Source organism: Bombina bombina, chromosome 6 (assembly GCF_027579735.1).
Source record: "Bombina bombina isolate aBomBom1 chromosome 6, aBomBom1.pri, whole genome shotgun sequence".
Classification (NCBI taxonomy): domain Eukaryota; kingdom Metazoa; phylum Chordata; class Amphibia; order Anura; family Bombinatoridae; genus Bombina; species Bombina bombina.
The window spans coordinates 782,514,188-782,530,465 of record NC_069504.1 but is presented as its reverse complement, the minus strand read 5'-3'; the positions used below and the strand labels follow the sequence as shown (position 1 = coordinate 782,530,465).

The following is a 16,278-nucleotide window of genomic DNA, read 5'->3' as shown; positions in this document are numbered from 1 at the left end:
ATGTGCTTATTTTCTAAGTACAAGGTTTGTCTGAGGGATGTGAAGGGAGTATTGCCTGATACCATGTTTTCGCCTATGGTAAATCTATTCTAGGGCTCTCTGTAAATTCGGTTGCGGGGATTCATCTGCCACCTCCCTTTACAGATCGACATTATACTCCTCTACCATTACCTCTGCTGATATGTTTCAGTACTGGTTTGGCTGTCTGCTATATGTGGATGGGTATCTTCTGGTATATATTATTTTTAAGACACTCTCAGCTATGGAAGGCAGTCCACTTTATATTATAAAGTTCTTAATGTATATTGCATATATTAGCCGTGAGTCAGGTCTGTTAATATTTACCTTTGCAGTCGCACAGTTTCAGAATGGAAATTGTTTATGGGCGAATTTGGGTATTTTTTTCTTACCTGGGGTTCCGGTTAGCTGTTAACATGGAGTCTGTTTAAAAAAAAAAAATATCGGGCAAATTAGGCTCGCGATGACGCAAATTGCATAATTTTATTTCGTCATTTTTTTTATTTATAAAGCTCCAACAGATTCCGCAGCACTGCCCATGGGTACAAGGATAGAAGTACAACGGAGAAACAATACAATAAAAGACAAAATTTTACAGACCGATACAGGGGTAATTGAGGGCCCTATTCCCGTGGAAACTTACAATCTAGATGGGTAGGAGGGTGGGAAACAGGAGGTGGGGACTACAAAGGTGGGAATTATATTAGTGGGGAGATGGGGGCAACTGTTGGGTTAGCGAAGTTCATTTGTTGGGTGATGAGCTTCCCTGAACAAAAAGGAAATTTATGCTTACCTGATAAATTGATTTCGTCTAAGATACGACGAGTCCACGGATTCATCCTTTACTTGTGGGATATTATCCTCCTGCTAACAGGAAGTGGCAAAGAATACCACAGCAGAGCTGTCTATATAGCTCCTCCCTTGACTCCACCCCCCAGTCATTCGCTTTGCCTACACTAAGTAATAGGAAGGGTAAAGTGAGAGGTGATAAAATGTTAGTTTTTATTTTCTAAAAGCAAGACTTTTTTATTTTAAATGGTACCGGTGAGTGCTATTTTTTCCCAGGCAGCAGATGGAATGAAGATTTCTGCCTGGAGACTGATGATCTTAGCAGTTGTTACTAAGGTCCAGAGTAGTTCCCACAGAATGGCTGAGGAGTACTTAAGAAACTTAAGTGTGAGTAACGTTTTTCATGCTACAAGCATTGAGGTATGTTCAGTCATTATTTTCTGGAGAGACTGTGGTATTTCAGAATTGGCTGACAGTATCCCCATGAGGGAAGGGGTAAGCAGTAATCCTAATGTATAGAGAGGGGTATTACTGGACCTGTATTTGGGCTGTAAAAAATGGTTGACACTGATGACATGTTTGTGGGCAAACGATTATATGTTGGGAGGTAAAATAACGTTTTTTGTGGCAAACGTTTTCAATTTATTTTGGCAATGGAGGGTACACATGGCTTCATTTAGATGGGTATATGAACCCACATGGCTAGGTTTTTAGACCGCTCTGGTGCGGTTATTGTTTAAGGCTGTGAGACATCGAGTTAGATGGGCGGGACCTGTTTTCGTGCCTCAGTTGCGCTGTTGTATTCCCCATGCAAGCAGCAAGCTCCTGCTGGCCTTTCAAGGAAAGTTTGGGCCTAATCGAAGGGTTAATCCGATTTTGCAGACCCCTGAGGGCAGGTAGGCACCACAGCAGGGCTGTGGCGAGGTGCAAGGGGTGTTTTTGTTTAATTATAACGTTTTTGGTATAACATTTTTTGTTCTTAAGGGTTAAGTATTCCTTTTCTTGTGGGGCAATCTTAGCTGACAAGTTGGGATACATTTATCATAAAATTGAGAATTTTATCGTTTTAAAGCAGTTTTGGAAAAATTGTATGCAGTACCGTTTTTTCAGATTGTTTTTTTTCACAAAATAAAGTGTTTTCAAGCCGGTTTGTGGTCATTACTAGCCTGTTTTAACATGTCTGACATTGAGGAAAGCCAATGTTCCATGTGTTTAGAAGCCATTGGGGAACCCCCACTTCAAATGTGTCCCTCATGTACTGAAAGGGCCTTACATTGCAAAGAACATATTTTAGCTGATAAAAGTATGTCTCAGGATGATTCTCAGTCAGAAGAGAATCAGGTTATGCCATCTACTTCTCCCCAAGTGTCACAACCTTTAACGCCCGCCCAAGCGATGCCAAGTACTTCTAGTGCGTCTAATTTTTTTCACCCTGCAAGATATGGCTGCAGTTATGTCTACTACCCTTACAGAGGTATTATCTAAACTGCCTGGTTTACAGGGTAAGTAGGCCCGGTATTAGAGTAAATGCTGAGCCCTCTGATGCTTTATTGGCAATCTCCGATGTACCTTCACAGTGTTCTGATTTGGGGGTGGGGGAATTGCTGTCTGAGGGAGAGCTTTCTGATTCAGGAAAGATGTTTCCTCAAACAGACTCAGATGTGACGGCCTTTAAGTTTAAGCTTGAACACCTCCGCTTGTTACTCAGGGAGGTCTTAGCGACTCTGGATGATTGTGACCCTATTGTCATCCCGCCAGAGAAACTGTAAAATGGATAAATATCTAGAGGTCCCTACTTACACTAATGTTTTTCCAGTCCCTAGAAGAATTTCGGACATTGTTACTAAGGAATGGGATAGACCAGGCATTCCGTTCTCTCCCCCTCCTACTTTTAAGAAAATGTTTCCCATATCTGACACCATTCGGAATTCGTGGCAGACGGTCCCTAAGGTGGAGGGAGCTATTTCTACCCTGGCTAAGCGTACAACTATACCTATTGAGGACAGTTGTGCTTTCAAAGATCCTATGGATAAAAAATTAGAAGAGCTTCTAAAGAAGTTGTTTGTTCATCAGGGTTTTCTTCTGCAACCTATAGCGTGCATTGTTCCAGTAACTACTGCAGCAGCTTTTTGGTTTGAGGCTCTAGAGGAGTCTCTTAAGGTTGAGACCCCATTAGATGATATTTTGGATAGAATTAAGGCTCTCAAGCTAGCAAATTCTTTTATTACAGATACCGCTTTCCAAATGGCTAAATTAGCGGCTAAGAATGCAGGCTTTGCCATTTTAGCGCGTAGAGCGTTATGGCTTAAGTCATGGTCTGCTGATGTCATCTAAATCCAAGCTTTTAGCTATTCCGTTTAAGGGTAAGACCCTATTCGGGCCTGAACTAAAGGAGATCATTTCTGACATTACTGGAAGTAAAGGTCATGCCCTTCCTCAGGACAGGACGGTTAAAATGAGGACCAAACAGAATCATTTTCGTTCCTTTCGAAACTTTAAAGGCGGTCCCTCTACTTCCTTATCCGCCTCCAAGCAGGAGGGGAACTTTGCTCAATCCAAGTCAGTCTGCAGACCTAACCAGACCTGGAATAAAGGTAAACAGGCCAAGAAGCCCGCTGCTGCTACCAAGACAGCATGAAGGGGCAGCCCCCGATCCGGGACCGGATCTAGTAGGGGGGCAGACTTTCTCACTTCGCTCAGGCTTGGGCAAGAGACGTTCAGGATTCCTGGGCATTAGAAATTGTGACTTGCGTCTAGAATTCAAAGATTCTCTCCCAAGGGGGAGATTTCATCTTTCACGTTTGTCTGTAAACCAGACAAAAAGAGAGGCGTTCTTACGTTGTGTAGAAGACCTATATACCATGGGTGTAATCTGCCCAGTTCCAAAATTAGATCAAGGGCAGGGGTTTTACTCCAATCTGTTCGTGGTTCCCAAAAAAGAGGGAACCTTCAGACCGATTTTAGATCTCTAAACTCTAAACAAATTTCTCAGAGTTCCATCGTTCAAGATGGAGACCATACGAACAATTTTACCAATGATCCAGGAGGGTCAATATATGACCACTGTGGATTTGAAGGATGCGTATCTTCACATTCCTATCCACAAAGATCATCACCAGTTCCTCAGGTTTGCCTTCCTGGACAAACATTACCAGTTTGTGGCCCTTCCTGTCGGGTTGGCCAAAGCCCCCAGAATTTTCAAAAAGGTGCTAGGGTCCCTTCTGGCGGTTCTAAGGCCGCGGGGCATAGCAGTGGTGCCCTATCTGGACGATATTTTGATTCAGGTGTCAACTTACCATCTAGCCAAATCTCACAATGACACCGTGTTGGCTTTTCTAAGAACTCACGGGTGGAAGGTGAACATACAAAAGAGTTCACTAGTCTAGTTCCTCTGACAAGAGTTCCATTCCTAGGAACTCTTATAGACTAGGTAGACATGAAGATTTTTCTGACGGAGGTCAGAAAATCAGAGATCTTAACCACTTGCCGAGCACTTCATTCTATTCCTCGGCCATCAGTGGCTGTGTATGGAGGTAATTGGACTAATGGTAGCGGCAATGGACATAGTTCCGTTTGCTCGCTTACATCTCAGACCACTGCAGCTGTGCATGCTCAGACAGTGGAATGGGGATTTTGCGGATTTATCTCCATGGATAAATCTGGATCTAGAGACCAGAGACTCTCTTCATTGGTGGTTGTCACAGGATCATCTGTCCCAGGGAATGTGCTTCCGCAGGCCATCATGGGTCATAGTGACGACGGACGCTAGCGCTTGGGTGCAGTCTGGAATTCCCTGAAGGTTCAGGGTGTGTGGACTCAGGAGGAGTCCTTACTACCAATAAATATTCTGGAACTGAGAGCGATATTCAACGCGCTTCAAGCATGGCCTCAGCTGGCTTCGGCCAAATTCATAAGATTCCAGTCGGACAATATCACAACTGTAGCATATATCAATCAAGGGGGAACAAAGAGTTCTCTAGCGATGATAGGTTTCCAAAATAATTCAATGGGCAGAGATAGACGATAGACTTTTCATCCGGGGGAGGGGAACTCCATCCGGATGTGTTTGCAAAATTGATTCATCAATGGGGCACACCGGAATTTGATCTGATAGCATCTCGTCAGAATGCCAAACTTCCCTTTTACGGGTCCAGATCAAGGGATCCTAAAGCAGTACTGATAGATGCTCTAGCAGTACCGTGGTCGTTCAACCTGGCTTATGTGTTTCCTCGTTTTTCCTCTCCTACCTCGTCTGATTGCAAGAATCAAACAGGAGAGGGCTTCGGTAATATTGATAGCGCCTGCGTGGCCACGCAGGACTTGGTATACAGACCTGGTGGAAATGTCATCTCTGCCACCGTGGAAACTGCCACTGAGACAGGACCTTCTCATTCAGGGTCCGTTCCATCATCCAAATCTAGTTTCTCTGCAGCTGACTGCCTGGAGATTGAACGCTTGATTCTATCTAAGCGGGGATTCTCTGAGTCGGTCATTGATACCTTAATTCAGGCTCAGAAGCCTGTCACTAGGAAAATTTATCATAAGATATGGCGTAAATATCTTTATTGGTGCGAATCCAAAGGCTACTCATGGAGTAAGATCAGGATTCCTAGGATTTTGTCCTTTCTCCAAGAAGGATTGGAGAAGGGGTTATCAGCTAGTTCCTTAAAGGGACAGATTTCTGCTTTGTCAATCTTACTACACAAGCGTCTGGCAGATGTTCCAGACGTTCAGTCGTTTTGGTTAGAATTAAGCCTGTGTTTAAACCTGTTGCTCCGCCATGGAGTTTGAATTTAGTTCTTAATGTTCTTCAAGGGGTTCCGTTTGAACCCATGCATTCCATAGATATTAAACTTCTATCTAGGAAAGTTCTGTTGTTAGTTGCTATCTCTTCTGCTCGAAGAGTTTCTGAGCTATCTGCGTTACAATGCGACTCGCCTTATCTTATATTCCATTCTCCTTCCTAAGGTTGTTTCGAATAAGAATATTAATCAGGAAATTGTTGTTCCTTCTCTGGGTCCTAACCCTTCTTTTAAGAAGGAGCGTCTGTTACATAACTTGGACGTGGTTCGTGCCTTGAAGTTGTACTTGCAAGCGACCAAGGATTTCCGTCAAACATCTTCTCTGTTGTCTATTCTGGAAAGCGTAGAGGTCAAAAAGCTACGGCTACCTCTTTTTGGCTGAAAAGCATCATCCATTTGGCATACGAGACTGCTGGACAGCAGCCTCCTGAAAAAATTACAGCTCATTCTACTAAAGCGGTGGCTTCCACATGGGCTTTTAAAAACGATGCTTCTGTTGAACAGATTTGTAAGGCTGCGACTTGGTCTTCCCTTCATACCTTTTACAAATTTGATACTTTTGCTTCTTCTGAGGCTATTTTTGGGAGAAAAGTTCAAGCAGTGGTGCCTTCTGTTTAGCTATCTGACATGTCCCCCCCTTTCATCTGTGTCCTGTAGCTTTGGTATTGTATCCCACAAGTAAAGGATGAATCCGTGGACTCGTCGTATCTTCTAGAAGAAAAGGAAATTTATGCTTACCTGATAAATTGATTTCTTCTAAGATACGAGTCCACGGCCCGCCCTGTCAATTTAAGACAGATTCTATTTTTTTGTTTAAAACTTAAGTCACCTCTGCACCTTTTAGTTTCTCCTTTTTCTTCCTATACACCTTCGGTCGAATGACTGGGGGGTGGAGTCAAGGGAGGAGCTATATAGACAGCTCTGCTGTGGTGCTCTTTGCCACTTCCTGTTGGCAGGAGGATAATATCCCACAAGTAAAGGATGAATCCGTGGACTCGTCGTATCTTAGACGAAATCAATTTATCAGCTAAGCATAAATTTCCTTTTTGTTCAGGGAAGCTCATCACCCGACTCATTAACTCAATTACCCCTGTATCTGTCTGTAAAATGTCTTTTATTGTATTATTTCTCCGTTGTACTTCTATCCTTGTACCCATGGGCAGTGCTGCGGAATCTGTTGGCGCTTTATAAATAAAGAATAACCACCTGGTACCTCCTTTTTTTTTTTTTTTTTTTTTTTTTTTTTTTTAACCCTTCTTCTAGGTTTAAGAAGTTGTATCCTTTACCTGTGGCTAGTCTAGAGTTTTGTGAAAAGGTTCCTAAGGTGGTTGGGGCTATTTCCATTCTTGCCAAACGTACTACTATTCCTATGGAAGATAGTACTTATTTTAAGGATCCTTTAGATAGGAAGCTTAACTCTTACCTTAGAAGAGCATATTTACATACTGGCTATATTCTTAGACCAGCTTTTCTATTGCTGATGTTGCTGCTGCTTCAACTTTTCCATCTTAATATGGCAAGAGTCCACAGCTGCATTCCTTGTGGGAAATACTGAACCTGGCCACCAGGAGGAGGCAAAGACACACCAGCCAAAGGCTTAAATACCTCCCCCACTTCCTCATAACCCCAGTCATACTTTGCCTTTCGTCACAGGAGGTTGGCAGAGAAGTGTTAGAAGATTTTGGAGTAGTCTCTTATGGAGGGTAGTACTCTTTGAGATGGGACTGGAGTTTTATGTAGTCCTGTCAGCCTCTCAGTGAGAGCCTGGATGAAAGTTAGTCCGGAGATGCAGGGAGAGTCTTTCTGCGAAACCATCCTGACTCAACCTCTCCATAGGCAATCTGCGTTGACGAGTTTCTCTGCCTGCTTTCTTCACTCAAGTCCATGTCAAAAGCAATGCTATTATCTGTCACACTTGAAGGGCCGTGTTCCTGTTCCACGGCGTAGATTCTGTTAAGATTGCTTCATATTTTATACATGTATGCTAACTCAAGAAGACAGGGTCACAGTGTGACTCCTTTTTATCTGTATAGAATCAAGGGTTAATATCTCCTTAGGGGGATTATTGAACAGGGGGGAATAATTTTATGTTTTTTATGCTGCTTTTATGTGTGAGATGTTATGGGCTCATAGGCTGTTATGGAATAACATAATTTATGTAAGAACTTACCTGATAAATTCATTTCTTTCATATTGGCAAGAGTCCATGAGCTAGTGACGTATGGGATATACAATCCTACCAGGAGGGGCAAAGTTTCCCAAACCTCAAAATGCCTATAAATACACCCCTTACCACACCCACAATTTAGTTTAACGAATAGCAAAGTAGTGGGGTGATAAAGAAAGGAGTTAAGAGCATCAACAAAGAAATTTGGAAACAATTGTGCTTTATACAAAAAAATCATAACCACCATAAAAAGGGTGGGCTTCATGGACTCTTGCCAATATGAAAGAAATTAATTTATCTGGTAAGTTCTTACATAAATTGTTTTCTTTCATGTAATTGGCAAGAGTCCATGAGCTAGTGACGTATGGGATATCAAATGCCCAAGATGTGTAACTCCACGCAAGAGTCACTAGAGAGGGATGGATAATAAATAAAATACAGCCATTTTCCGCTGATAAAATAATCCACAACCCAAAGTATAAGTTTATTCTTTAGTGATAAGAAAAACTTAAAATATCAGCAGAAGAAAACTGAAACCGCTGCCTGAAGAACTTTTCTACCAAAAACGGTAGAATTTAGTAAATGTATGCAAAGAAGACCAAGTTGCTGCTTTGCAAATCTGATCAATAGAAGCTTAATTCTGAAAAGCCCACAAAGTGGAGACTGACCTAGTAGAATGAGCTGTAATTCTGAGGCGGGATCTTACCCGACTCCAAATAAGCTTGATGAATCAAAAGCTGTAACCAAGAAGCCAAGGAAATAGCAGAAGCTTTCTGACCTTTCCTAGGATCAGAGAATAAAACGAATAGACTAGAAGTCTTTCTGAAATCTTTAGTAGCTTCAACATATTTCAAAGCTCTTACCACATCTAAAGAATGTAAGGATCTTTCCAAAGAATTCTTTGGATTAGGACACAAGGAAGGGACAACAATTTCTCTACTAATGTTGTTAGAATTCACAACCTTAGGTTAAAATTGAAAAGAAGTCTGCAAAACCGCCTTATCCTGATGAAAAATCAGAAAAGGAGATTCAATAGAAAGAGCAGATAGCTCAGAAACTCTCCTAGCAGAAGAAATAGCAAAAAGGAACAATACTTTCCAAGAAAGTAGTTTAATGCCCAAAGAATGCATAGGCTCAAATGGAGGAGCCTGTAACGCCTTCAAAACCAAATTGAGACTCCAAGGAGGAGAAATTGATTTAATGACAGGCTTAATTTGAACCAAAGCCTGTACAAAACAGTGAATATCAGGAAGTTTAGCAATCTTTCTGTGGAATAAAATTGGAAGAGCAGAGATTTGTCCCTTCAAGGAACTTGCAGACAAACCTTTATCCAAACCATCCTGAAGAAACTGTAAAATTCTAGGAATTCTAAAAGAATGCCAAAAAAATTTATGAGAAGAACACCATGAAATGTAAGTCTTCCAAACTCGATAGAAAATCTTCCTGGAAACAGATTTACGAGCTTGTAACATAGTATTAATCACTGAGTCAGAGAAACCTCTATGACTTAGTACTAAGCGTTCAATTTCCATACCATCAAATTTAATGATTTGAGATCCTGATAAAAAAATGGACCTTGAGACAGTAGGTCTGGCCTTAACGGAAGTGGCCAAGGTTGGCAACTGGACATCCTAACAAGATCTGCATACCAAAACCTGTGTGGCCATGCTGGAGCTACCAGCAACACAAACAATTGTTCCATGATGATTTTGGTAATCACTCTTGGAAGAACTAGAGGCGGGAAGATGTAATCAGGATGATAATTCCATGGAATGGTTAGCGCATCCACTGCTTCCGCCTGAACATCCCTGGACCTGGATAGGTATCTGGGAAGTTTCTTGTTTAAGTGAGAGGCCATCAGATCTATCTCTGGAAGACCCCACATCTGAACAATCTGAGAAAACACATCTGGATGGAGAGTCCACTCTCCTGGATGTAAAGTCTGACTGAGATAATCCGCTTCCCAATTGTCTACTTTCATGGCTTGAGGACTGTGAGTCCCACCTTGATGATTGACATATGCCACAGTTGTGATATTGTCTGTCTGGAAGCAAATGAACGGTTCTCTCTTCAACAGAGACCAAAACTGAAAAGCTCTGAAAATTGCACGGAGTTCTAAATTATTGATTGGTAATCTCGCCTCTTGAGATTTCCAAACCCCTTGAGCAGTCAGAGTTCCCCAAACAGCTCCCCAACCCGAAAGACTTGCATCTGTAGTTATCACAGTCAAGGTTGGTCGAACAAAAGAAGCCCCTTGAACTAAACGTTGGTGATTTAACCACCACGTCAGAGCGTCGTACATTAGGATTTAAGGATATTAATTGTGATATCTTTGTATAAACCCTGCACCATTGATTTAGCATACAAAGCTGGAGAGGTCTCATGTGAAAACGAGCAAAAGGAATTGCGTCCGATGCTGCAGTCATGAGGCCTAAAACTATGCATCCTGCAAGTCTATTGTGGACATATAATGTCCTTGCTGAACAAAAGGCAGAATAGTCCTTATAGTCACCATCTTGAAAGTTGGTACTCTTACATAACAATTCAAACTTTTCAGATCCAGAACTGGTCTGAATGAATTTTCCTTCTTTGAGACAATGAATATATTTGAATAAAACCCCAGACCTTGTTCTTGAAAAGGAACTGGCATGATTACCCCTGAAGACTCCAGGTCTGAAACGCACTTCAGGAAAGCCTGAGCTTTTACTGGATTTGTTGGGATACGTGAGAGAAAAAATCTTCTCACAGGAGGTCTTACTCTGAATCCTATCCGATGCCCTTGAGAGACAATGCTCTGAATCCATTGATTTTGGACAGAATTTATCCAAAAATCCTTGAAAAACCTTAATCTGCCCCCTACCAGCTGAGCTGGAATGAGGGCCGCACCTTCATGCGGATTTAGGGTCTGATTTTGGTTTCTTAAATGGATTGGATTTATTCCAATTTGAGGAAGGCTTCCAATTGGAAACAGATTCCTTGGGGGAAGGATTAAATTTTTGTTCCTTATTCTGACAAAAGGAACGAAAATGGTTAGAAGCCTTAGATTTACCCTTAGGTTTTTTATCCTGAGGCAGAAAAACTCCCTTTCCCCCAGTAATAGTTGAAATAATACAATCCAGCTGAGAACCAAATAAATTATTACCTTGGAAAGAAAGAGATAGTAATCTAGACTTAGATGTCATATCAGCATTCCAAGATTTAAGCCACAAAGCTCTTCTAGCTAAAATAGCTAAAGACATGGATCTAACATCAATTTTGATATAAAAAATGGTATCACAAATAAAATGATTAGCATATTGCAGTAAGCGAATAATGCTAGATGCATCAGAATCCAATTCTTGTTGCGCTAAATTCTCCAACCAGAAATTTGATGCAGCCACAAAATCAGCCAAAGAAATTGCAGGTCTGAGAAGATGACCTGAATATAAATAGGCTTTCCTTAGATAAGATTCAAGGTTCCTATCTAAAGGCAAGAGTAGAAATAGCCCCATCAACTCTATAGAATTTGCTGGTAAAGGATACAATTTTTTAAACCTTGAAGAAGGAATAAAAGAAGTACCTGGCTTATTCCATTCCCTAGAAATCATATCAGAAATAGCCTCAGGAATAGGAAAAACCCCTGGAGAAACCACAGGAGGTTTAAAAACAGCATCTGAACGTCAAGAGGACGGGTTACCTCAATATCCAAAGTAATTAACACTTCTTTTAATAAAGAACGTATATACTCTATTTTAAATAAATAAGTAGATTTGTCAGTGTCAATATCCGAGGAAGGATCTTCTGTATCAGATGGATCCTCATCAGAGGAGGATAAATTATTATGTTGGTCAATTGAAATTTCATCAACTGAATGAGAAGTTTTAAAATACCTTTTGCGTTTATTAGAAGGTGGAAATGCAGACAAAGTCTTCTGAATAGAATCAGTAACAAATGTTTTAAAATTCATAGGTATATCATGTACTTTAGAAGTTGAAGGAACTGCAACTGGCAATGTACTATTACTGATGGACACACTATCTGCATGTAAAAAGTTTATTATGACAACTATTACAAATGACATTCGGAGAAATCATTTCCACAATCTTACAACAAGTGCACTTAGCTTTGGTAGAACCGATGTCAGGCAGCAATGTTCCAGCAGAAACTTCTGAGGCAAGATCAGATTGAGACATCTTGCAAAATGTAAAAGAAAAAACAACATATAAAGCAAAATTATCAATTTCCTTATATGACAGTTTCAGGAATGGGAAAAAAATGCAAATAGCATAGCCCTCTGATAGAGAAAAAGGCAAGAGGCAAACATCAATGGGGTATTAAAATAATGAAAAAGTTTGGCGCCAAGTATGACACAACGTAACTGAAATTTTTTTTGCGCCAATAACCGGAAATGACACTTGCGTCGCTAACGACGCAACCGTGTGTAAGGCTTCGGCGTCCACTACGACGCCAGAATTGACTAAGTTGCGTCAGACGTATCATTCACGCCAAAAATGACACAAAGTTTAGCATTTGGGGCACCCGCGGGCCTAATACCGCCCGCAATTTGCAAGAAAAAAGTAGTCACTTTAGAAAAAAAGACTAAACCCCAGGTAAGAAAAAAAATTCTTAAAATGTTTATTTTCCCCAAATATGAAACTGCAGAAGGAAATACGTGAACCTGACTCATGGCAAATATAATACAATAGATATATTTATATAAATGCATAAAGTGCCAAACCATAGCTGGGGTGTCTTAAAGGGACATGAAATCAAATTGTTTTCTCATGATTTAGAAAGAGCATGCAATTTTAAACAACTTTCTAATTTACTTCTATTATCTAATTTGCTACATTCTCTTAATATACTTTGCTGAAAAGCATATGTAGATAGGCACAGTAGCTGCTGATTGGTTGCTGCAAATAGACGCCTTGTTTGATTGGCTCACCCATGTGCATTCCTATTTCTTCAACAAAGGATATCTAAAGAATGAATCAAATTAGATAATAGAAGTAAATTGGAATGTTGTTTAAAATTGCATTCTCCATCTGAATCATGAAAGATTTTTTGGGGGTTTAGTGTCCCTTTAAGTAATAAAAAACATACTTACCAAAAGACTCCCATCCACACATAGCAGATAGCCAAACCAGTACTGAATCAGTTATCAGTAGAGGTAATGGTAAATTGAGAGTATATCGTCGATCTGAAAAGGGAGGTAGGAGATGAATCTCTATGACCGATAACAGAGAACCTATGAAATAGACCCCCGTTAGGGAAATCATCGTATTCGATAAGTGATACTCCCTTCACGTCCCTCTGACATTCGCTGTACTCTGAGAGGAATCGGGCTTCAACAATGCTGAGAAGCGCATATCAACGTAGAAATCTTAGCACAAACTTACTTCCACCTCCATAGCAGGCAAAGTTTGTAAAACTGAATTGTGGGTGTGGTGAGGGGTGTATTTATAGGCATTTTGAGGTTTGGGAAACTTTGCCCCTCCTGTTAGGATTGTATATCCCATACGTCACTAGCTCATGGACTCTTGCCAAATTACATGAAAGAAATACAGCTTTCACTTTGAGAGCCATGCAGCTTACAAGCTTGGCACGCTTTCTCATAGCATGGACGGTCCTGCATTGTGCACCATGTGATTCCTTCCCTTTTTTCTAACCGGGTGTCTATTAGAGAGGAGTCACAAATCTCTGTACTGTCTGGGTTATAGGAGGTGGTGTGCCCCAGCCATTGGGGTATAAGGGTGCCGGGTTTTTTTTAATAAAATATGATGTTTTTTTTTTCTGTATTTCCTTTAGAGGGCACTCCCTCTATTCCTAAATAGTAATTCCTGTTTATATGGGGAGAAGGCCTTAGTTCCGCCCTCACAATTATGTTCCATATGCCTTGATAATGTGATAATATCAAACATGTTTGATACCATGGAGTTGTCATCCAGTGAGGTGCGTACCCTAGATTCTTATATCTGTACACATGCAGTTTTCCCGTAGCCTTGCTGATCCTCCATCTGGAGGGGGCCTTTTTTCACCAGACGTTACTGCGCAGTTCAGACGGCGGTGTCTGCGGCCTTTAATGCTTTACTTCGCCCTGTTAAGCGCAAGCGAAAGGTTACATATTACACTCCTTCCCAGAGTACATCAGATAATTTATTGGATTTAACTGAGGGTTATCCAAGGATGAAGTTCTTTCTGAGACTTCAGAGTATGAACATTCTGGTTCGGAGTCTGCTGCCTCTAAACCTCCAGCTGCGGAGGAACCAGACTTTAGTTTAGGAATTTGCGCTTTCTTCTAAAGGAAGTTTATGGCGAATTCAGAGGTACCAGAGGCCAAATTGCCTGATGAGCCTTTAATTCCTAAATTGGATAGTTTGAGGACAGGGTGGTACCTTATCCTTCCCTGCTCCTGTTAGATGGCGGCTATCTGGTTCTCCTTACATACTTTTTCCAAAATTTTACAAGTTTGATATTTTTGCTTCTGCTGAAGGAGCCTTCGGGAGAGAGGTTTTTGCACACTGTGGTGCCCTCAGATTAGGGTCCGCCTATCTTTTTTCCCTCCCGTTAGCATTCCGTGTACTCTAGAACTTGGGTATATGTTTTCCACAAGTAAGGAATGCAGCTGTGGACTCTTCCCAGATTAAGATGGAAAATATAAATTATGCTTACCTGATCATTGAAACAGATATCAAAAACAAAATAAGTCCTTGATGGAGGTGCGCCTATGGTGACGAATGTAGCAAACAATCCGATATAAGGCTGCTCTTCTGTAGCGTGCGTAGACGGTTAGGAAATCTGTAGTGGGGAAACAGGAAGGCGCCAATAGGGTGATAACGTATAGACACAGACAGGTGAGTATAAGGAGAGAAAAGGTACTCACAAGCAGGGCGGCACTTGAACGTGCCTAACCAAGCGGGCCGGGACCACAGCGTCGCCCGGGAGACTCACAACGGCAACAACACCAATCCTCGAGCCGGACCAAGTTCCGTGTGGCCAATCAGGAACGCTGGATGATGACACACCTCCCTCTTCGTATGCCGATACTGAACACAGGCATAGAGGGTAGGAGACAGGAACAAACTGTGTAAGGCTCTCCCGAATACCGAGAGCTTGATTCACACAAGCCAACAAGCTTAGCGTGAAATTTCCTTTCCTCTATCTATATGAGGTGACCTTTTGTAAGACGCAGCTTATTGTACTCCTGTATTCAGAAGCTCATCTCTGCAGAAGAAAGGTGACTTTGCAGACAGGGTGTCTCTTTGGGGTCTCTAGACAGAACTATCTAGACTATAGATAGTTCTGTCTAGAGACCCCAAAGAGACACCCTGTCTGCAAAGTCACCTTTTCTCCAACATAGGTGTGTCCGGTCCACGGCGTCATCCTTACTTGTGGGATATTCTCTTCCCCAACAGGAAATGGCAAAGAGCCCAGCAAAGCTGGTCACATGATCCCTCCTAGGCTCCGCCTACCCCAGTCATTCTCTTTGCCGTTGTACAGGCAACATCTCCACGGAGATGGCTTAGAGTTTTTTAGTGTTTAACTGTAGTTTTTATTATTCAATCAAGAGTTTGTTATTTTGAAATAGTGCTGGTATGTACTATTTACTCAGAAACAGAAAAGAGATGAAGATTTCTGTTTGTATGAGGAAAATGATTTTAGCAACCGTCACTAAAATCCATGGCTGTTCCACACAGGACTGTTGAGAGCAATTAACTTCAGTTGGGGGAACAGTGAGCAGTCTCTTGCTGCTTGAGGTATGACACATTCTAACAAGACGATGTAATGCTGGAAGCTGTCATTTTCCCTCTGGGATCCGGTAAGCCATGTTTATTACGATTGTAAATAAGGGCTTCAAAAAGGGCTTATTAAGACTGTAGACTTTTTTTGGGCTAAATCGATTGATTATTAACACATATTTAGCCTTGAGGAATCATTTTATCTGGGTATTTTGATATAATAATATCGGCAGGCACTGTTTTAGACACCTTATTCTTTAGGGGCTTTCCCAAAGCATAGGCAGAGCCTCATTTTCGCGCCGGTGTTGCGCACTTGTTTTTGAGAGGCATGGCATGCAGTCGCATGTGAGAGGAGCTCTGATACTTAGAAAAGACTTTCTGAAGGCGTCATTTGGTATCGTATTCCCCTTGGGGCTTGGTTGGGTCTCAGCAAAGCAGATACCAGGGACTGTAAGGGGTTAAAGTTCAAAACGGCTCCGGTTCCGTTATTTTAAGGGTTAAAGCTTCCAAATTTGGTGTGCAATACTTTTAAGGCTTTAAGACACTGTGGTGAAAATTTGGTGAATTTTGAACAATTCCTTCATGTTTTTTCGCATTTGCAGTAATAAAGTGTGTTCAGTTTAAAATTTAAAGTGACAGTAACGGTTTTATTTTAAAACGTTTTTTGTACTTGTTATCAAGTTTATGCCTGTTTACCATGTCTGAACTACCAGATAGACTGTGTTCTGAATGTGGGGAAGCCAGAATTCCTATTCATTTAAATAAATGTGATTTATGTGACAAT

The 16,278-nt window shown here is 41.3% G+C and overlaps 1 protein-coding gene across 1 annotated transcript in view; it reads left to right on the top strand.

Annotated features, from left to right (window-relative positions):
- LOC128663661 (bromodomain-containing protein 4B-like) overlaps positions 1–16,278 on the top strand; it is a 777,540-nt gene that overhangs the window by 708,648 nt on the left and 52,614 nt on the right.